Source organism: Eschrichtius robustus, chromosome 2, assembly GCF_028021215.1.
Source record: "Eschrichtius robustus isolate mEscRob2 chromosome 2, mEscRob2.pri, whole genome shotgun sequence".
In the NCBI taxonomy this organism is placed as follows: domain Eukaryota; kingdom Metazoa; phylum Chordata; class Mammalia; order Artiodactyla; family Eschrichtiidae; genus Eschrichtius; species Eschrichtius robustus.
In genome coordinates, this window is record NC_090825.1 from 158,131,064 (window position 1) to 158,148,268 (window position 17,205).

At 49.8% G+C, this 17,205-nt stretch overlaps 1 protein-coding gene across 1 annotated transcript in view; it reads left to right on the forward strand.

Moving 5' to 3' along the window:
• The first annotated feature begins 7,592 nt into the window (after nt 1-7,592).
• The window catches only part of CDHR2 (cadherin related family member 2), a 39,339-nt gene continuing 29,726 nt past the window's right edge, over nt 7,593-17,205 (forward strand). The window contains exon 1 of the mRNA XM_068536420.1: nt 7,593-7,650. The gene's annotated coding sequence lies outside the window, so the exon portion shown is untranslated. The remainder of the gene's footprint in view (nt 7,651-17,205) is intronic.

The following is a 17,205-nucleotide window of genomic DNA, read 5'->3' on the forward strand; positions in this document are numbered from 1 at the left end:
CGCCCCCTTACTACTGTGTGCCCTTGGCGAGTGACTAAATAGGAAATATAATACGACTCCGTGGTCGTTCAAAGAACCTTCCCTTCGCGGACAGTTTGTTCCCCTCCCGCAGCCTCGGAATTTGTGTGTGTGTGTGTGTGTGTGTGTGTGTGTGTGTGTCAAGGATACATATACAAAGAGCAAAGACTATGGGGTCAGCAGTTCTTGGTTCCTCCCTTTGTGTCGTTCTCTGAGCTTCAGTTTCTTCGTCTGTGAAATGTGAGCGATGATACCGCCTTTGGGCGGTAGGGAGACTAGTGATAAGAGAATGCGTATGCCCATGGCTAGAGCTAGCCTGGACCAGAGCGTGGCTGATACCTGCTCAGGCCCGGCATCCCCAGTCCCAGAGGGGATCGCCGCTGCCTGCATCCTTGGGTATAATTAGCCGACGAGGACTACAACTTCCAGTGCGCCCCGCTCCGGCTGGGTCGTCCCGGGAGTTGTAGTCCCTGAAGTCCTCACCTCTCAGAGGCTGCCCTCAGGAGGCCCCCTTTTCTCAGCCCAGGACTTGGCACCTCTGCAGAGGGCTGTTTTAGACCCGCTACCTCGAGGCCGATTTGTTTTTTAAAGCTTGCATTTGTTGAGCTCTTTCCATGTGCCAAACAATATTCTAAGTGCTTAAAATGAATTAACTTAGTTGGTCCATAAAGTCCAGCAACCCAGTGAGGGAATATTATTATTGTCCCTCTTTTATAGATTTGAAACCGAGACATAGCCAGCTAAGGGATTTTGCTAGGAAGCGACAGGGCTCAGGCGGGACATTCAGAGGCTGCTTTCTACCCCACTCTGGTTCATCCTTTAACAAACAAGTTTATTTGTTTTTTGGTTTTTTTTTGTTTGTATTTGTGTTTTTGTTTTTTTCTTTTTAAATCAGAACTACATTAAAGCCTAATTTAGGGTATACTTTGTAACTCTACAGTAAAATAAACAAATCTTACGTGTATAGCTTAGTGCCTTCTTCATAAATGTATACCTCTGTATAACTAAAATCCAATCAAGATCTAGAAAATTTTCATCACCTCAGAAAGTTTCCTCTCACCGCCTTCGAGTCAATTTACTCTGGTCATAACTATCGATCTGGTTCCTATCACTATAGATTTGTTTTTCATGTTTAGAACTTCATGTCAATGGAATGGCTGGCTGTATAAATACTGCCTTCTTTCATTCTGCATCATGTTTTTTGAGATCCAACTGGTGTTGTGTATCAGTAGTCTGTCCTTTTTTTGCCCCCAGCTCTACTGAGATCTAAGTGACATATAACATTGCATAAGTTTAAGGTGTACAATATTATTCGATACATGTATATATTGCAAAATGTTTCCCAAGATAAGGTTAGTTAACACATCCTTCACCTACACAGTTGCCATTTTGTTGTTGTTTCGGTGAGAACATTAAAGCTCTACTCTCATAGCGACTTTCAAGTATAAGATAGATCCAGGGCTTCCCTGGTGGCACAGAGGTTGAGAATCCACCTGACAATGCAGGGGATACGGGTTTGAGCCCTGGTCCATGAAGATCCCACATGCCATGGAGCAACTAAGCCCATGTGCCACAACTACTGAAGCCCGTGCGCCTAGAGCCGGTGCTCCACAACAAGAGAAGCCACCACAATGAGAAGCCCGCACACCGTGGCGAAGAGGGGCCCCCACTCGCCACAACTAGAGAAAGCCCGTGCGCAGCAACGAGGACCCAACGCAGCCAAAAATAAATAAATAAAAACAAATAAATTTATTTAAAAAAAAAGATAGATACAGTACTGTTAACTATAGTCACCTTGCTGTACATTAGATCCCTAGAACTTACTCATCTTATAACTGAAAGTTTGTATCTTTTGAGCAACACCTCCCAGTTTCCCCCAGCCCACAGCTCCTGGCGAACACCATTCTACAACCTGTTTCTATGTATTTGACTTTAAAAAAAAAAAGGTCTACACATAAGTGAGATCATGCAGTGCTTGTCTTTCTTTATCTGGCTTATTTCACTTAGGAAGGTGCCCTCCAGGACTATCCATATGGTCACAAATGGCAAGATTTCTTTACTTTTTATGGCTGAATAATATTCCATTGTGTGTGTATATATATATATATATATATATATATATATATATATATATATATATATATCACAGTTTCTTTATCCATTCATCTACTGCTGGACACTTAGGTTGTTTTCAAGTCTTGGCTATTGTGAATAATACTACAATGAGCACAGGTAAGTTTTTTGTTTTTTTGTTTTTGTTTTGTTGTGTTTGTTTTTTAACTTGCTGGCTAGTAATTCATTGTATGAATGTACAGTAGTTTTTGAAACCCAATCCTTTGAACAAATGACCCCTGAGTTCCAGCCACCTTGGTCTTTCAGTTCCCCTGAGGGCCCGGTTCTTTCCACAGTGGGGTTTGGACACACTGTTCCCTCTGCCTGGGCTTCCCTTTCCTTCCTCTTGGCCTGGCCTACTCTGCTCTCATACAGAGTCTCCCTCAGTGGGGGCAGGGATGCTCGTGCCCACCCCACCAGTGCCCACCGCCAAGCACAGTGCCTGGCCAAGGTGAGCAGTAAGCCCCTGTCTGTTGAATGGACACAGAAGTGGCAGGGGACCCCAGGAGGGCCGTGTGACACCAGGTTGCATTCCTAGAGGGCTCAGAGGCCTGTTCCATCTCAGAGCTCCACGAACTGGACTGACAGAAAACAAGCACATGTTATTTCACTTCCCCCTATTTTCCTGATGTGGAAACTGAGGCTCAGAAGTGGAGAGTCGTTTGCCCTAGGGCACACAGCCAGGAAGGGACAGAGCTGGAATGGGAACCCAGGTCTGCCTGGCCACAATGCGGGCCTGGGATGGTGGTGGTGGGGAGTGATGGGAAGAGCCCGAGGGAAGGCCCTGGGGGAGTTGTCTCAGAGCAGAGGGGGGAAGTGGGGCCTGGTGCTCCCAAAAGTCCAGCCCCGTGGAAGTGGCCGGGCAGCTCTCAACTCAATAAAACAAATAAAGTTGGGGCCATAGAGTGGAGGTCATGGGATGAGGTGAGCTCCCCATCACTGGAGGTGTGCAAGCCATGGCAGAACAGCCCCTTGGAAGGGGTCCTTTAGAGGGACTGTGTGCCCTGGGAAGGGGCTCAGTGGTCTGGAGGGAGGTGAGGAGTTGGTCTTATGGGTCCCCAAGTTCTTTCTAAGGTGGGAGGTTGTCTCTGACACCAAGGGGCTCCTCTTGGGCTGGTCCCTCAGCTGTAAGACAGAGCGATGAAAGAAACTTTTACTCTGCAAAGCTGTGTGCAACAGGGATGGATGACTGGAAGGTTGAGGAGGGATCAGACAGATGCACAAAAAAGAGCCACACTCAGCCCAGGCTCTCTAGGTCACCTCTGAAGCTGCACGCTGTGGGGGAGGGGTGGTGCCTCCATGTTGCTGATGAAGAAGTGGCAGCTCAGAGATGAGTGACTTGTCGGACATCATACAGCTGGTCAGAGGGCAAGTGAGGACTTGATTTCAGCTTGATCAATTTCTGAGCATATAGTGAGTGCACACAGTAGGTTGCCAGCAAAGACAAGCAATGAGAAATTTTTCTGATCAAAACTTTTAAAAACCACACCCCTGAGACAGTGGCTACAAAGGATCCCTGATGTGTGTCTGAATTGCTACCTCAGGTGCACACCTCTTTATCACTTGCCCTGTGCTGGTGCTTTACCATGTTACCTGTTTCATCTTTATACCAAACCTATGAGTTGGTTTCTGCTGTTGTGCCCATTTTACAGATGAGGACTTTGAGGGTCAGGGAGATGAACTCCCTTGCCCAAGGCCCCCAGCTGGTAAACGGTAGGGAGATGATTAGGACCAAGGTCATCTGAGTCCACATTCTGGCCTCTTAGCCCTACTGTGTGCCTGGCCGTCCGCCAGTACCCAAAACTGACTCTGGGTCTGGATCTGTGACTCAGACCTGGATCATCACAGCCCAGAGCCAAGTGAGCTTTTCAGGCTGCCTTGTGGCAGGCAGACAGGTGCCCCTTGAGATGGTAGTGGCACCATCTGGCCACACCCGGCTCATCCACACACTGGCCAAAGGTCTGGGCAGGCCAGGACATGCCCTGTGGGGGTCGGAGCAGTGATCCAGAGCTGTTGGCCCCAGCGGTCAGAGCAGGGAGGGAGAGCAGGGCCTTAGGTTGGGGTCTGCCCTACCTGGTCCTGGGCAGAGAGACCAGGCTAGCTCCCTTGGTCTGGGGTGGGCCTGGAGCCTGGAGCTTTGGGCAGTGTTGCCTACCTCTCCGCCTACCAGTTAAGCCACCAGTGATCCCACCACACCACTACAAAGCTAATCTTCCATGAGCCTTCACTCTGTGTTAGTCACTGTGCTCAGGACTTTAAGTGCATGACTTCATTTCATCCTTACCACCACCTTCTGAGGTAGGTTTCATACATAACCCATAATTTACAGATGAGGAAATTGAGGCTTAGAGAGATTCTGTAACTTGCCTCACTACAGTTGAACCCAGCCCCGACCCTGAACCTGATCTCTTGACAGCTATGTTATAATAGCCATGTCAAGTGCCATCCAACCTCCTGCAGCATCCTTTCCTTGGAGACACACAAGAGGAAACACCTCTTAGGTATTAAGAATTGCACCATAGCTCCCAGATCCTGGCTCGCGATTCCTCTCTCTCTCTCCCACCCCCCATCTCTGTTGCATGGATGCTGAACTTAATGGATCCCAGATCCTGTTTCCCCCTTTGCCTTGCCTGCTGGGAAGCTCAGAACCCAATTCATGGCCCACCTCTGACATTTACCCAGAACTTCAAGGCAAATATTTAAATATTTTATGGACTCTACTCAGGCCTAAATTTTCCTCATTTTTCTCATTTGTTTCCCTTTCATCCAGGTTTCTTCACTTTTTAAGCTTGTTGTAGCACATAATTTTTCCAATTTTTAAAAATTGTGGTAAAATATATAACATAAAGTTTACCATCTTAACCATTTTCAAATGTACAGTTCAGTGGTATTAAGTACACTCATATTGTTGTGCAAACATCTCTGCCATCTGTCTCCAGAACTCATTTCGCCTTGCAAAACTGAAAGTCTGTATCCATTAAACAATTACTCCCCATTCCTCCCTCCCTCAGCCCCTGGTAACTACCATTTTCCTTTCTATCTATAATTTTCACTACTCTAAGTAGCTCCCATAAGTGGAATCAATTTTTGTCTTTTTGTGACTGGCTTGTTTCACTTAGCGTAATGAGGTTCATTTATAGCATTTGTAGCATGTGTCAAAATTCCCTTCCTTTTTAAGGCTGACTAATATTCCATTGTGCGTATAGACCACACTTTGCTCATCCATCCATCTGTCAATGACATTTGGGTTGCTTCCACATTTTAGCTATTGTGAATAATGCTGCTATGAACACGGGTATACACATAGCATATATATTTTGATAATCTGTTTTAAAATTGGAGGTTTAGGAAACAAAGTGCTTGGCATATTGTAACTACCTGATACATATATCTATTGAGTGTAAGTCAGGTGTGGCACCTGCCATGAGGAGAGGGCCACCCAGGATGACGACAAGACAGTGGGCATGTGTCCTGAGCAAGCTATGGATTCAATGCCCTGGGAGCTCAAACAATTGGTGGGTGGGGTCCTTGCTATGTGCCAGTCCCCATGCCAGGAACAGTATCTCAGTGATCTGGTTTTATCCTCACAAGAATCCTGTGAAGTAAGTAATATTATTTTCTCTAAGTTATGAATGCAGATGTCCAATATCATGCTACAGGGAGAAGTGGGGACTCCAGGAGGCTTAACAGGGAGATGGCCAAGCCAAGTTCAAACTCTGGCCTCTCTGACCCTAACTCTGTGCCCCGTCCTTAGCGTCTGGGTGGGGTGGTAAAAGGATGGGGAACTTCCTGCCTGAGGGGCATTGTAGTCAGGACAGACTAATTCAACCAGACCTAGCAAAAAAAATGAATGTATTGTTTCAATAATGGAAGAGTCTGGTGGTGATGGCTTCAGGCATGGCTACATCTAGGGGCTCACACAAAGTCTTGAGAAGTCCACGTGTCTCCATTTCTCAGCTCTGCTTTACTCAGTCTTGGATTATTTCTCTGTAGATCTTTCCCTCATGGTAGTAAGACAGACAGCTGTTGGAAGTCGCTTTCTCACAGCTTGGACATCCCAGCAGGGAGCAACGAGGTTCTCATGCTCAGCAGTTCCAACAAAAGTCCTTTATTTGAGTCCCACTGGTTCTAACTGACCCAGCTTTGGTCACATGCCCAAACTCAAACCAGCAGCTCTGGCCAGGGGGATGCTGTGCCGGCCTGGTCAGGCCTCATCACATGCACCCCATGGGGTAAGGAGAAGGAGGGGCGAGGAAGTTCCCCAAAGGAAAACTGGGTGTTGTTACCAGGGAAGTGAGGAGAGCTGCTAGGTGGCCAGAACAGGGGGTGGGCAGGGGGAAGTGTGGAGGAGGCCGCACTGGGTGAGGAGAAATGGGGAGGGCTGAGGTGAGCGAGGAGGACTCTTCCCTCATTGCAGGGCCTTGGTGCTGTGGTCAGAGTTGGTTCCTGGCTTACGGTCACTTCCCCTCTCTGAGCCCCATGACACTTCTCTGTAGTGTAGGCATGGTTATAATGGAACCTGCCTCTCCTGGGCAATGTCAGACATCAGAGAGACCATGATGTAAAGCACACCGTAGGTGATCAATAAATGCTGATTCCAACCCCACTCAGGAGACACAAGGACATCCTCCCCTAGGACTTCCCTGGAGCTGAGAGTGTATTTGCATCTCATGATCTCTTTTGGTTGTTCCAGGCCTCACTGAGTGCCCATCCTGGGCTAGGTGTCTCCCTGGCCACCCTCACTGGCCCCTGGTGCGGGAGGACCCAGCGCCCCATGGTCCAGACACAGGCAGCATGGCTCAGAGAGGGGCGATGACTTCCCCAGGCCTCCCAGCCCCAAGAACTTGAGATTCCCTTTCTCCTGTGTCAACACGGGGATGGTTGGGCCTGAGACTGGAGGAGGAGTTGGGGGTTTGGCCTCTCCTGGGAGGCCGTGGGTTCTGGGAAGATATTTAAAGCCAGCCTGAGGGTGGATGAGCTCCTGGGGGGCCGGCTAGATACCCTCTGAGGGCCTCAAACGAGGGGAACAATCAAGGTTGCCTTCACTCCTCAGTGAAGACCTCGTGTTTGACTATTACACTATTTTATTGTTCCCTTCCCTGACCTATTGCCTTTCTTACCTTCCTCACAGGTCCTCTGTCACTGAAGACTCTTGTAGCAAGGAGGGGATGGAGGGCTCACCCTCCCCACATCCCTCCTGCCCCAGGGCTGGGCCTGGTTCCCACATTCTCCGGGCTCGGTTCTGCCAGGCCCTGGCTACTGTGACCTAGGCCTCCAGGCCTGCGAGCACAGGGACTGGCACCTTGATCCTGCCCTCCTACCCTCTCCTCAGCTGTGGTCCGGGCCTCCTGAGGAGCCCTTCCCGTCCCAGGAGGTGTGGTCTCTCTCAGGGTTAATGATTGCTCAGGGGAGGCGGAGGTGGTGTCAAAGTCTGCTGGCCACACCACTGCAGGCCCCAGAAGGTGCCCACCTGTGCCGCAGGGCCCATCATCTGCCTCCGGGGCCCCTTCCGGGGCACAGGTAGGGAGGGCACGGCTCCTCTGCAGCAGGGGCGCGGGGTCTCCTGGCCAGGGGTAGGGACCGAGTGGGGTGGTTGGGGCCATGGGGAGCTCTGGGGGTCTCCCCCGCAGCTGGGTGGGAGCCTGGGAGGAGGGAGCAAGCACTGGAGCTGAGCTGAGTGGACCTGGAGTGAGTCCCAGCCTGGCCGCAAGGCCTCAGTGTCTCTTGCAGTGTGAGGCTAGTAATACCTATTCCCAAGGTTCCGATGGCTCCCTTCCCTTCTAAGGCCTTGGGTGATTTGGATCCAATGAGGTTTCTTCTCAGGACAGAAGGGAGGCAGGTGCCCTAGAAAAATGAATTCACACGTCCCGGCCCCTTTCACGGGAAGCCTAAAGGGGGGAAGACAGGGTGGCTGAGCCAGGGGGCTCCAGAGCTCAAAGAGAAAGGACTGGGCTCCAACTCCAGCTGCTTGGGTTCAGATCCCAGCTCCATCCTGACTTTGGGTGGGCTCCATAACTCTTCTGGGCCTCAGTTTCCTCATCTGTAGAATGGGGACGGTAATAGTGCAGGAAAGACGCTGGAGAGCCCCAGAGCAGTTTGGCTTGTGGTCGGTAATGAAGTCCGGTGCCTCCTCGGCCCAGACTAGGAAGTGTCTAGCTGGGACTCACTACAGGTGGCCCCCAGCTCTGGCACATTCCCAGGCCCCGACACATCTCTTTGCCCTGGGGTACCAGGTGGAGACTTGGCTGAGAGCTGAGCCGGGCCTGGGCCTCTTCCCTGAGGCAGGGACTGCTGGGTTGGGGCACCAGGCACAAAAGCAGGGACCTGGGGAACACTGAGATCCAACTTATGGAAATAGGCTGTGACCAGTGTGTGGACTCTGGCTCTTATCCACACCCTATTCTCAGGGGGGAAACTGAGGCCGGGAGGATAAGGGCTTGCCTGGGGTAAGTGAAAAGCGGCAATCCAAACTCAGGTCATTTGACTCCATGTCTGTTTGCCAGGGAAGCAGCCTGGGGATGGGACTGGAGGGGCCCCAGGGCCCTGGTGGCATCAAGTGGAGCCCAGACCAAGGCTTGCCCAGGGGCTCCTGGTTTGGGAGCCAGTCTGGGTCTAACGCTCTGTCCCTTCCTCTGGGCCATCCCTCTCTGAGCTTCTCTGAGCCTCAGTTTCCTCACCTGGACCCCAGAATGATAATTCCTACAGCTGGGAAACAACTGTGAGAAGTAAACAAGAAGGCGAGAAAGCAGAAGTGAGAGTTTGTGGTCAGTTGGAAGTGGCTGGTGGCTGAGCCTGCCTGCAGGGGGCCCATGGGTGAGGAGGGCCACCGCCCTCTCTGACCCTCCTGGAGGCCCTGAGCAGTCCTAGGGTCCACACTCCCCGTGCCTCTGAATTCTAGAAAGTCTTGGAGCCGTGGGCTGTTGAGAGCTGTGGCTGCCGCAGGGGGTGGGTATGCCCCACCCAAAGGGACAGGCCCAAGGGCCTGCATGTCTCATGGGGTGGGGGCCAGAGCCACTCTAATTCACCTCTGCATCCTTTTTGACCCTTCCCCAAGCACTTTTTGAGGGCTGGGAAAGGCGAAGTGTAGAGACAGCTTGGGGGAGGGGGCTTGGGGGAAAAGAAGCTGTAATTTCTAGAATGTAGATAGTCTCATTTTTCAGGAGACAAACTGAGAGTCAGAGAGGAGCAAAGCAGAGCCCCAGGGCTCAGCTGTGAAGGGACTGGGGCCTGGAGAAAGCCATGCCTCCTTCACTCCCATGCCTCGGCCTAGGGCTGCCTGGCACGACGGAGCCCTGGGGAAGGGACTGGCCTGGGCCCTGTCGGGTCCCTTCCCCAGTACAGCCCATGGGCAACTCCATTCACTTCTTCTTTTCCTTCTCTTTCTCCTTCTCCTCCTCCTCCTCCTCCTCTTCCCCCTCTCCCTCCCCCTCCCCTCCTCTTTTCTTCTTCTTCTTCTTCAATTTAATAGTATTTTCAATGTTGTTAGTTTCAGGTGTACAGCAAAGTGATTCAGTTATACATATATTCTTTTTTCAGGTTTTTTTCCCTTATAGGTTATTACAAAACATTGAGTATAGTTCCCTGTGCTATACAGTAGGTCCTTGCTGGTTATCTATTTTACTCCATTCACTTCTTGTTCATTGGTGCTCGCTCTGTCCCTTGCCCCTGCTGGCGTACCAGCAGCTTAGGGGCCAGTGGAGGGGCCACCAACGCCTGAACTTGGTTCCAGACCTGACCTGGCCTTGGAGGATAGAGAGAATTTGCACATATGCAGAAGACTAGGGAAGGTGTCCTGGGCAGAAGGCACGGCATATGCAAATGTCTGGAGGCAGGAAAACAGGCTGTGTACTGAGAACAGGAGCATTCAATGCCCGTGGGCCACAGGAGGGGAAGAACGGCTTGTGTGGGAAGAGACCCAGCAGCTGTGAGGCCCTAGCTTGCCAAGCGGAGGAACAGGAAGTGGCTTCCGCAGCCAGTGGGAGCCATGGCGGAGGTTTGAGCTTGGGAGTGGCCGCGCCTGGTGACGTGGGTGGGCAGGCTCACTGGTGGGGCAGGTTCAGCCTGTGCCTTCCCCAGCTCACACGGGCTCTGCGCATTTTTCTCAGGTGACCGAATCCAGAGGATGATGCTCTGACTGTAGAACTTTGACCTCATTATGATCAAATGAGCGTGTGTTTATAAAAGTTTTTGTGACAAGGAGGAGGCAAGATTGCGTGAAAGCCAGGGCTGTGGCGAGGCAGTGAGAAAGAGTGCTGGACTGGGAGGCAGCGGGGTGGCGTCCCGGCTCTGCCCCGACTGGCGTGGCATGTTGAACAGGAGCCTGAGCTTCCCTGGGACTCAGGCCTGAAGGGGTTGACAGCCCTCTCTTCCTTCCCGGGGGACGGTGAGGGCTTGACGCAGGTAAAAGACTGCGTGTGCCTCACACACAACATCAAAGGTCACCGTGCTGCTCTGAGTAAGGGTCACAGGCCTCTCGAGGCCCCATGAGAATGGGAGGGGGGAGTCAGAAGAAACTATGATGAGTGATGGGTAGAGCTGGGTGGGGGAAGGGGGCCTGGAGGTGGAGGCCTCAGGGACCCTGCAGAATGAAGCCTGTGGTTAAGGCTGTTCTGCCCCCATCTCGACCCTGGGGGCTCTGCACAGCCTGTGGGAGAGTCTGGCCAAAGGGGAAGAGAAAACCAGAAGGCTGGCAGGAGAGAGCACAGACATCCTGCTCTGAGTTCTGATCCCGTTACGCACTGGGTCGCGTCACTTCCCATCCGGGACCACAGTGTGCTGAGGAATCAGTGGTAAAGGGTGCAAAGTTCCAGCCACAGCACTCGGCCATCATGCCTGCTCCCTTCCCCGGGGGACTGGATCCCAGGACAGGAGTCTCCTGTCTTCCCTACTGCACTTTGACTTGGTGAGGAGCACAGCTGGCACACCTGCGGCCACACATTTAAGTGCCCAATAGTCCTATGGCTGCTGATTCACCTCTAAAGGAGGGGAAACGAGGGAGCAAAAGAGGTGAGGGTGTTAGGTCCAAGATCACACCCCAAGGGGGTGCCAAGGCTAGCTGCATCTGGCCAGTGTTAAGGGTCCTGGATTTTGCTCACACAGTGGATGCCAGCAGTCTATCAGCATCACAGGACCCCAGCTCCATCTGCATCTCCGCTATCAGCCCACCACCATCATCATCTCCGCCCCACAACCATCACCACCACCAGCTCCATCTGCATCCCCACCCGCATCATCAAAAACATCACTGTTGCGTCCATCCCCACCACCATCACCACTTCCATCCCCTCTGCCATCCCTACCCCTAACCCAACTGCTCTCCTTGTCCCCCACCCACCTCCACAACCAGCTCCTGGACCGCCTCAGTCATGCACTACTCTGGACCCCAAGTCCATCACGCCAGCAACTCTCACGGCATCGCCATCCCCACAGCACAGTCGTCGTCTCACTGAGGACTGTGGCTCAGCACACGTGACTCTGAGAACTGAGGGCTTATTAATTCCTCCCAAGAAGCGGGTCCATCTGCATTTCCCAACCTGGCTGAGCATAGCCCTGCTGTCCAGCATGTGGGCTGTCCCCAGCTATCATCTTTGGAGACCTTGGCAAGCCAACAGTTTTCACAGCCACTTCCCCAGGGGCACTGGCTAGAGTCCCACTGCAGGTGATGACCCAGAAATACAGTCCTTGGCGTCATCCACACACAGCCCTGCCCTGTTCTTGACCTCTACACTCAATCTCAGGGCATGGGCAGGATGATGGGCACAGGGGAGAGACGGGAGCGGTTTCTGTGGTGACCGCGCTGGGAGTAGCAGTCATAAAGTGAAGATGGCTCCACAAGATGCACAAGGAAGGGATTTGCATTTGCTGAGCACCTACTGTGTGCCAGGCACTGAGCTGGCACATTCCATTCTCATTCGCCGCCCCCCCCGCCCCCAACTTATCACTTATTGGAGGTATCATTCCCATCCTACAGATGAGGAAATAGGCTCAGGGAAGGGCAGTGAATTGCCCAGCGCAGCTCTGCAGCTTCTCAGCTCTGTAAACTCAAGCAAGGCTCTTCACCTCTCTGAGCTTTAGTTTCCCCGGGTGTAAAGTGGGTATAATGGCTTCTACCCTTCAGTGCTCTTGTGAGTGTTACATAGCACCCGGGCCAGGGTCTGGCACGTCGTAGCTGTTCCTTACGTGGCAGCTCTTACTGTTCAACACCACGATGTCGAATGGCTGCCACATGTTCTGCCAAGGGTTCGGCCACATTTTTCTTAAGCATTTGCTTGTGTTTCATGTTTAGGTTACTTCCATTTTCCAAGGTCAGAAATAATCGCTTGTGATGAACAACTTTCTGCAAAAAGTTTCTTTATTTTAGGTTAGTTAGATTACTGGGTCAAAGAGGGCGCATGTTTTAAAGATTTTGAGTCCACAGCTGAACTGGGTTTTTCCTCTCCTGCTGGGGTCCTGGCGGAAGGTGGGGCTGCACCCTTCCCTCTGTGCATGGGAGAGACCAGGGCCTTGAGCTTGGAGAACTGTGTTTGAATCCCACTCATTTCTAGCTGTGAGATCCTTAGCAGATCAGTCTGAGCTCCAGTGTCTCTGTCTGCAAAAGGATATTAAATTATGTGAATTCCAAACATCCGGCCTCCAAAATATATCTCTACTCTCGCCTCTTCTCTCCAGCCCTGCTGCCACCATTTCAGCCCACTGGCACACAGCAGCTGGAAAGATCTTTTAGAAAAGTAAGTGAATCCCTGTCGCTCCCCCGCTCAAAACCCTGAAACGATCTTCTGTTTTTCTTAGAATAAAACAAACCATCCTCACCATGTCTTACAGGGCCCAGCATGATCTGGCCCCAGCCTACTTCTCCAAGCTCATCTCCCACCCCTCTCCCCTCTGTCCCTGTGCTCCAGCCACACAGCCCCTCTTTCAATTCCTGGAACACACCTGATTCTTACCTGACCCGGGGCCATCTCTTGTATTGTCCGTACAACCTGGAAGGACCCTATAACAGTGCTCGCTCTATCAAAGTAACATGGATATTTAATGTAAACATTCCAAATAATACTACAAGATTTAGAACAAAAACCGGCCTCTGAGCTGCTTTTTTCCATGTTTTTGTTTGATTTGGTTTGGGTTTTTCAGTGTCTGTCACTGGTGTGCAGGTTTCCATGATTTGATGTGTTTGCTTACTTCCACGGTGTAAATACTTCCATCCCCGCTGATTTCAAGCTGCCGACATAATGCCAACCAGTTTGCTAAATTCCTGAAACGATGGGTGCCATTGCCTCTGTCTTCCTTTCGACGCCTGGTGATCCCTGGCTGGCTCTAACTAAGAAGGAGGCTCCAAAAAGCTGACTGGGGCCCTGTGGGTGGGGCTTGTTTCCTGGACGCCACACCATAGAGTGATCCAATGGAGGCTCCTGCAGTTCAGAATCTGTGGGGCTTTTCTCTTAAGTGGGTCAGCTTTCTCTGATTTTTATTTCTGGTTGTTGGGGGAGGGGTCAGATCATCAGCCAGTGCTCTTGGGACTGATTGGGGAAAAGAGGCTGAGAGTGTCACCATTTAGTGTGTGGTCTTTCACTTAACCCCCTGTCTTGCTATGGTGCCCCTACCTCCACTGGGCCTCATGTCCCTGAGTCCAGAGCTCTCTGATTCAGCCTTCCCAGGAAGCAGCCTCCTTGTGCTCTAGGGTGAGAATGAGGAAGTAGTGTCCGGAGTCTAAGTGCTTCTCATGCAAACCTTCAGCCAGTTTCCTGCCTTCAGGCCACTGCATACCTCTGCTCTCAGAGGGTCCTAGAACCTTCAATCCTTCAGGCTTGTTGGGGTTTTGAGCTTGCTTCCTGTGGGTGTTCTTTACCCCCATCCTTACTCAGGTTTTTTTTTTTTTTAATTAATTAATTTATTTATTTATTTATTTATTTTTGGCTGTGTTGGGTCTTCGTTTCTGTGCGAGGACTTTCTCTAGTTGTGGCAAGCGGGGGCCACTCTTCATCGCGGTGCGCGGGCCTCTCACTATTGCGGCCTCTCTTGTTGCGGAGCACAGGCTCCAGTCGCGCAGGCTCAGCAGTTGTGGCTCACGGGCCTAGTTGCTCCACGGCATGTGGGATCTTCCCAGACCAGGGCTCGAACCCGTGTCCCCTGCATTGGCAGGCAGATTCTCAACCACTGCGCCACCAGGGAAGCCCCCTTACTCTGGTTTTAACTATCATTAGCTTGATAAGGTGATCGTGTCTCATCAATTCATTCCAATTCTAAAATCTTTACTATCATTTTAGTGGGGTTTCAAGAGGGAGGAAGTGGAGATCAATGTTGAACTGTCCATGGTTAACAGGAAGCGCCCTCCTCTACTCCTTACACCTCTTCTCACCCCTCAGATCTCTGCTGACATTTCACCTCCTCAGAGACTCCACCCTATGTTTTCCCATTGTCCACTCCTGCAGAACAAACCATGCCAAGGCTCACTGGCAAACAGCAACAACAGTCATTTATTATGATGGGAAATCTGCCATTTGGGCAGGGCTCAGTAGGGATGGCACATCTGGAGGTAGAGGGACCATTTCAGGATGGCTCACATGCATGGCTTGCTTACATAGGTGGGTGTTGCCTATCGACTGGGAGCTCGACTGGTCTGTGGGCCAGGGGCTTTGGTTCCTCTCCACATGAACCTCTTCAAGGAGCTGCTTGGGCTTCCTTATAGCATGGCTGTTGAGTCCCAAGAGAGTGTGGTCCAAGAGGCAGGAAGGGGAAACTCCCAATATCATGAGACCAGGGCCTGGAAACTGGCACAGCATCTCTGGTGCCATATTCTGTTGATCAGTCACAGGGCCTGCCCAGATGTCTTAATTGTAAAACCTGTGGGATTTTTATTTTATTTTTTTTATTGAGGTATGGTTGCTATACAATATTATATAAGTTTCATGTGTACAACATAGTGATTCACAACTAACCTTTAAAGGTTATAATCCACTTCTAGTTATTATAAAATGTTGGCTATATTCCCTGTGTTGTACAATGTATCTTTTTAGCTTATTTATTTCATACCCAGTAGTTTGTACTTCATCCCCTACCCCTATCTTGCCCCTCTCTTCCCTGTTCCCACTGGTAACCACTAGTTTGTTCTCTATATCTGTGTCTGTTTCTTTTTTGTGATATTCACTAGTTTTATTTTTTAGATTCTACATATAAATGATATGATACAGTATGACTTATTTCACTTAGTATAATACCCTCTAGGTCCATCCATGTTGCTGCCAGTGGCAAATTTTTATTCTTTTTTTATGGCTGAGTAGTATTCTACTGTATGTATTTGTATATATATATGTACCACAACTTTATCCATTCATATGTTGGTGGACACTTAGGTTGCTTCCGTATCTCGGCAATTGTAAATGATGCTGCTGTGAACATTGGGGTGCATTTATGTTTTTGAATTAGTGTTCATTTTTTTCCAGATACATACACGGGAGTGGAATTGCTGGGTCATATGCTAGTTCTATTTTTAATTTTTTGAGAAACCTCCATGTTGTTTTCATAGTGGCTGTACCAATTTACATTCCCACCAACAGTGTACAAGGGATCCCTTTTCTCCACATCCTCATCAACATTTGTTATTTCTGTTCTTTTTGATGATAGCTGTTCTGACAGGTGTGAGGTGATATCTCTTTGTGGCTTTAATTTGCATTTCCCTGATGATTAGTGATGTTGAGCATCTTTTCATGTGCCTGTTGGCCATCTGTATGTCTTCTTTGGAAAAATATCTATTCACATCTTCTGCCCATTTTTTAATCAGGTTGTTTGGTTTTTTTGATGTTGAGTTATATGAACTGTTTATGTATTTTGGATACTGAGCCCTTGTCAGTCGCATCATTTGCAAATATTTTCTCCTATTTGGTAGGTTGTCTTTTCGTGTTGTCGATGGTTTCCTTTGCTGTGCAAAAGCTTTTAAGTTTAATTAGGTCCCATTTTTAAAATTTTTGCTTTTATTTCCTTTGCTTTAGGAGACAGATCAAAAAATATTGCTACAATTTTTGTCAAAGAGTGTTCTGCCTATGTTTTCTACTAGGAGGTTTATGGTTTACCAGTCTTACATTTAGGTCTTTAATCCATTTTGAGTTTATTTTTGTATATGGCATGAGAAATTTTTCTAATTTAATTTTTTACATATAGTTGTCCAATTTTCCCAGCACCAGTTATTGAAGAGACCATCTTTTCTCCATTGTATATTTTTGTAGGGTTTTTTTGGCCACGTTGCACAGCTTGTGGGATCTTAGTTCCCCAACCGGGGATTGAACCCAGGGCCTCGGCAGTGAAAGCGCGGAGTCCTAACCACTGGACTGCCAGGGAATTCCCCAGGATTTTTAATTTATGCAGATGACTGAATGATGACCTGGAGAGGCTAAAGCCATTGAAGGAAGATTTTATTACTCACAGTTCCCTAGAGGAGGGGGCATGCCACACCATGCAGGGCCACATGGGGAAGCACCAGGTTTGGCCAGGAGGCAGAAGGAGTGAGGGGAAAGCAGGGCCCAGAGCCCTTACTGCATTTACCATGGGAAGGAAGGTGGGAAGGAAGCTGCAGGTTAAGCAGCTGAGCAGGCTTAGGATTGGATAGTTTGACTAATTTTGGCAGGTTATAGGAGTCATGCTTAAACATTCAGTACCTGGTGCTGGGGAGATTTGAGACAGCAGGAATATTGGTTTGGTGTGTGAGAGCTGATAAAGGTGGCAGCTGGGAATACAGGCTTTGATTTTGTTGGTTTATATATGAGAGGAGTGTTTGCAGACAAATCACTTGTTATCTCTAGGAATTAGCTAGCCCTGATAGGGGCAGCCTTTCCCAGACCAGCAAGGCCCCCAAAATGTCAAAGCATCATAAAATACGAAAATAAAAACATGATGAATGCACCAGATTCAAGGGGAGCAATTCTCACATCTTGCTGAGAGGAGTGTTAAAAAGTCTGCAGCCCTCTTTATCTGCCAGACTGCCTAAAGTAGTGTCCCATTACTGTACTCTCGCAATGCCCACATTCTCTTCCTTCATAGCACTTAATGCAGTAAACAATTAGACAGTACTTTCCTTGCTTGTTT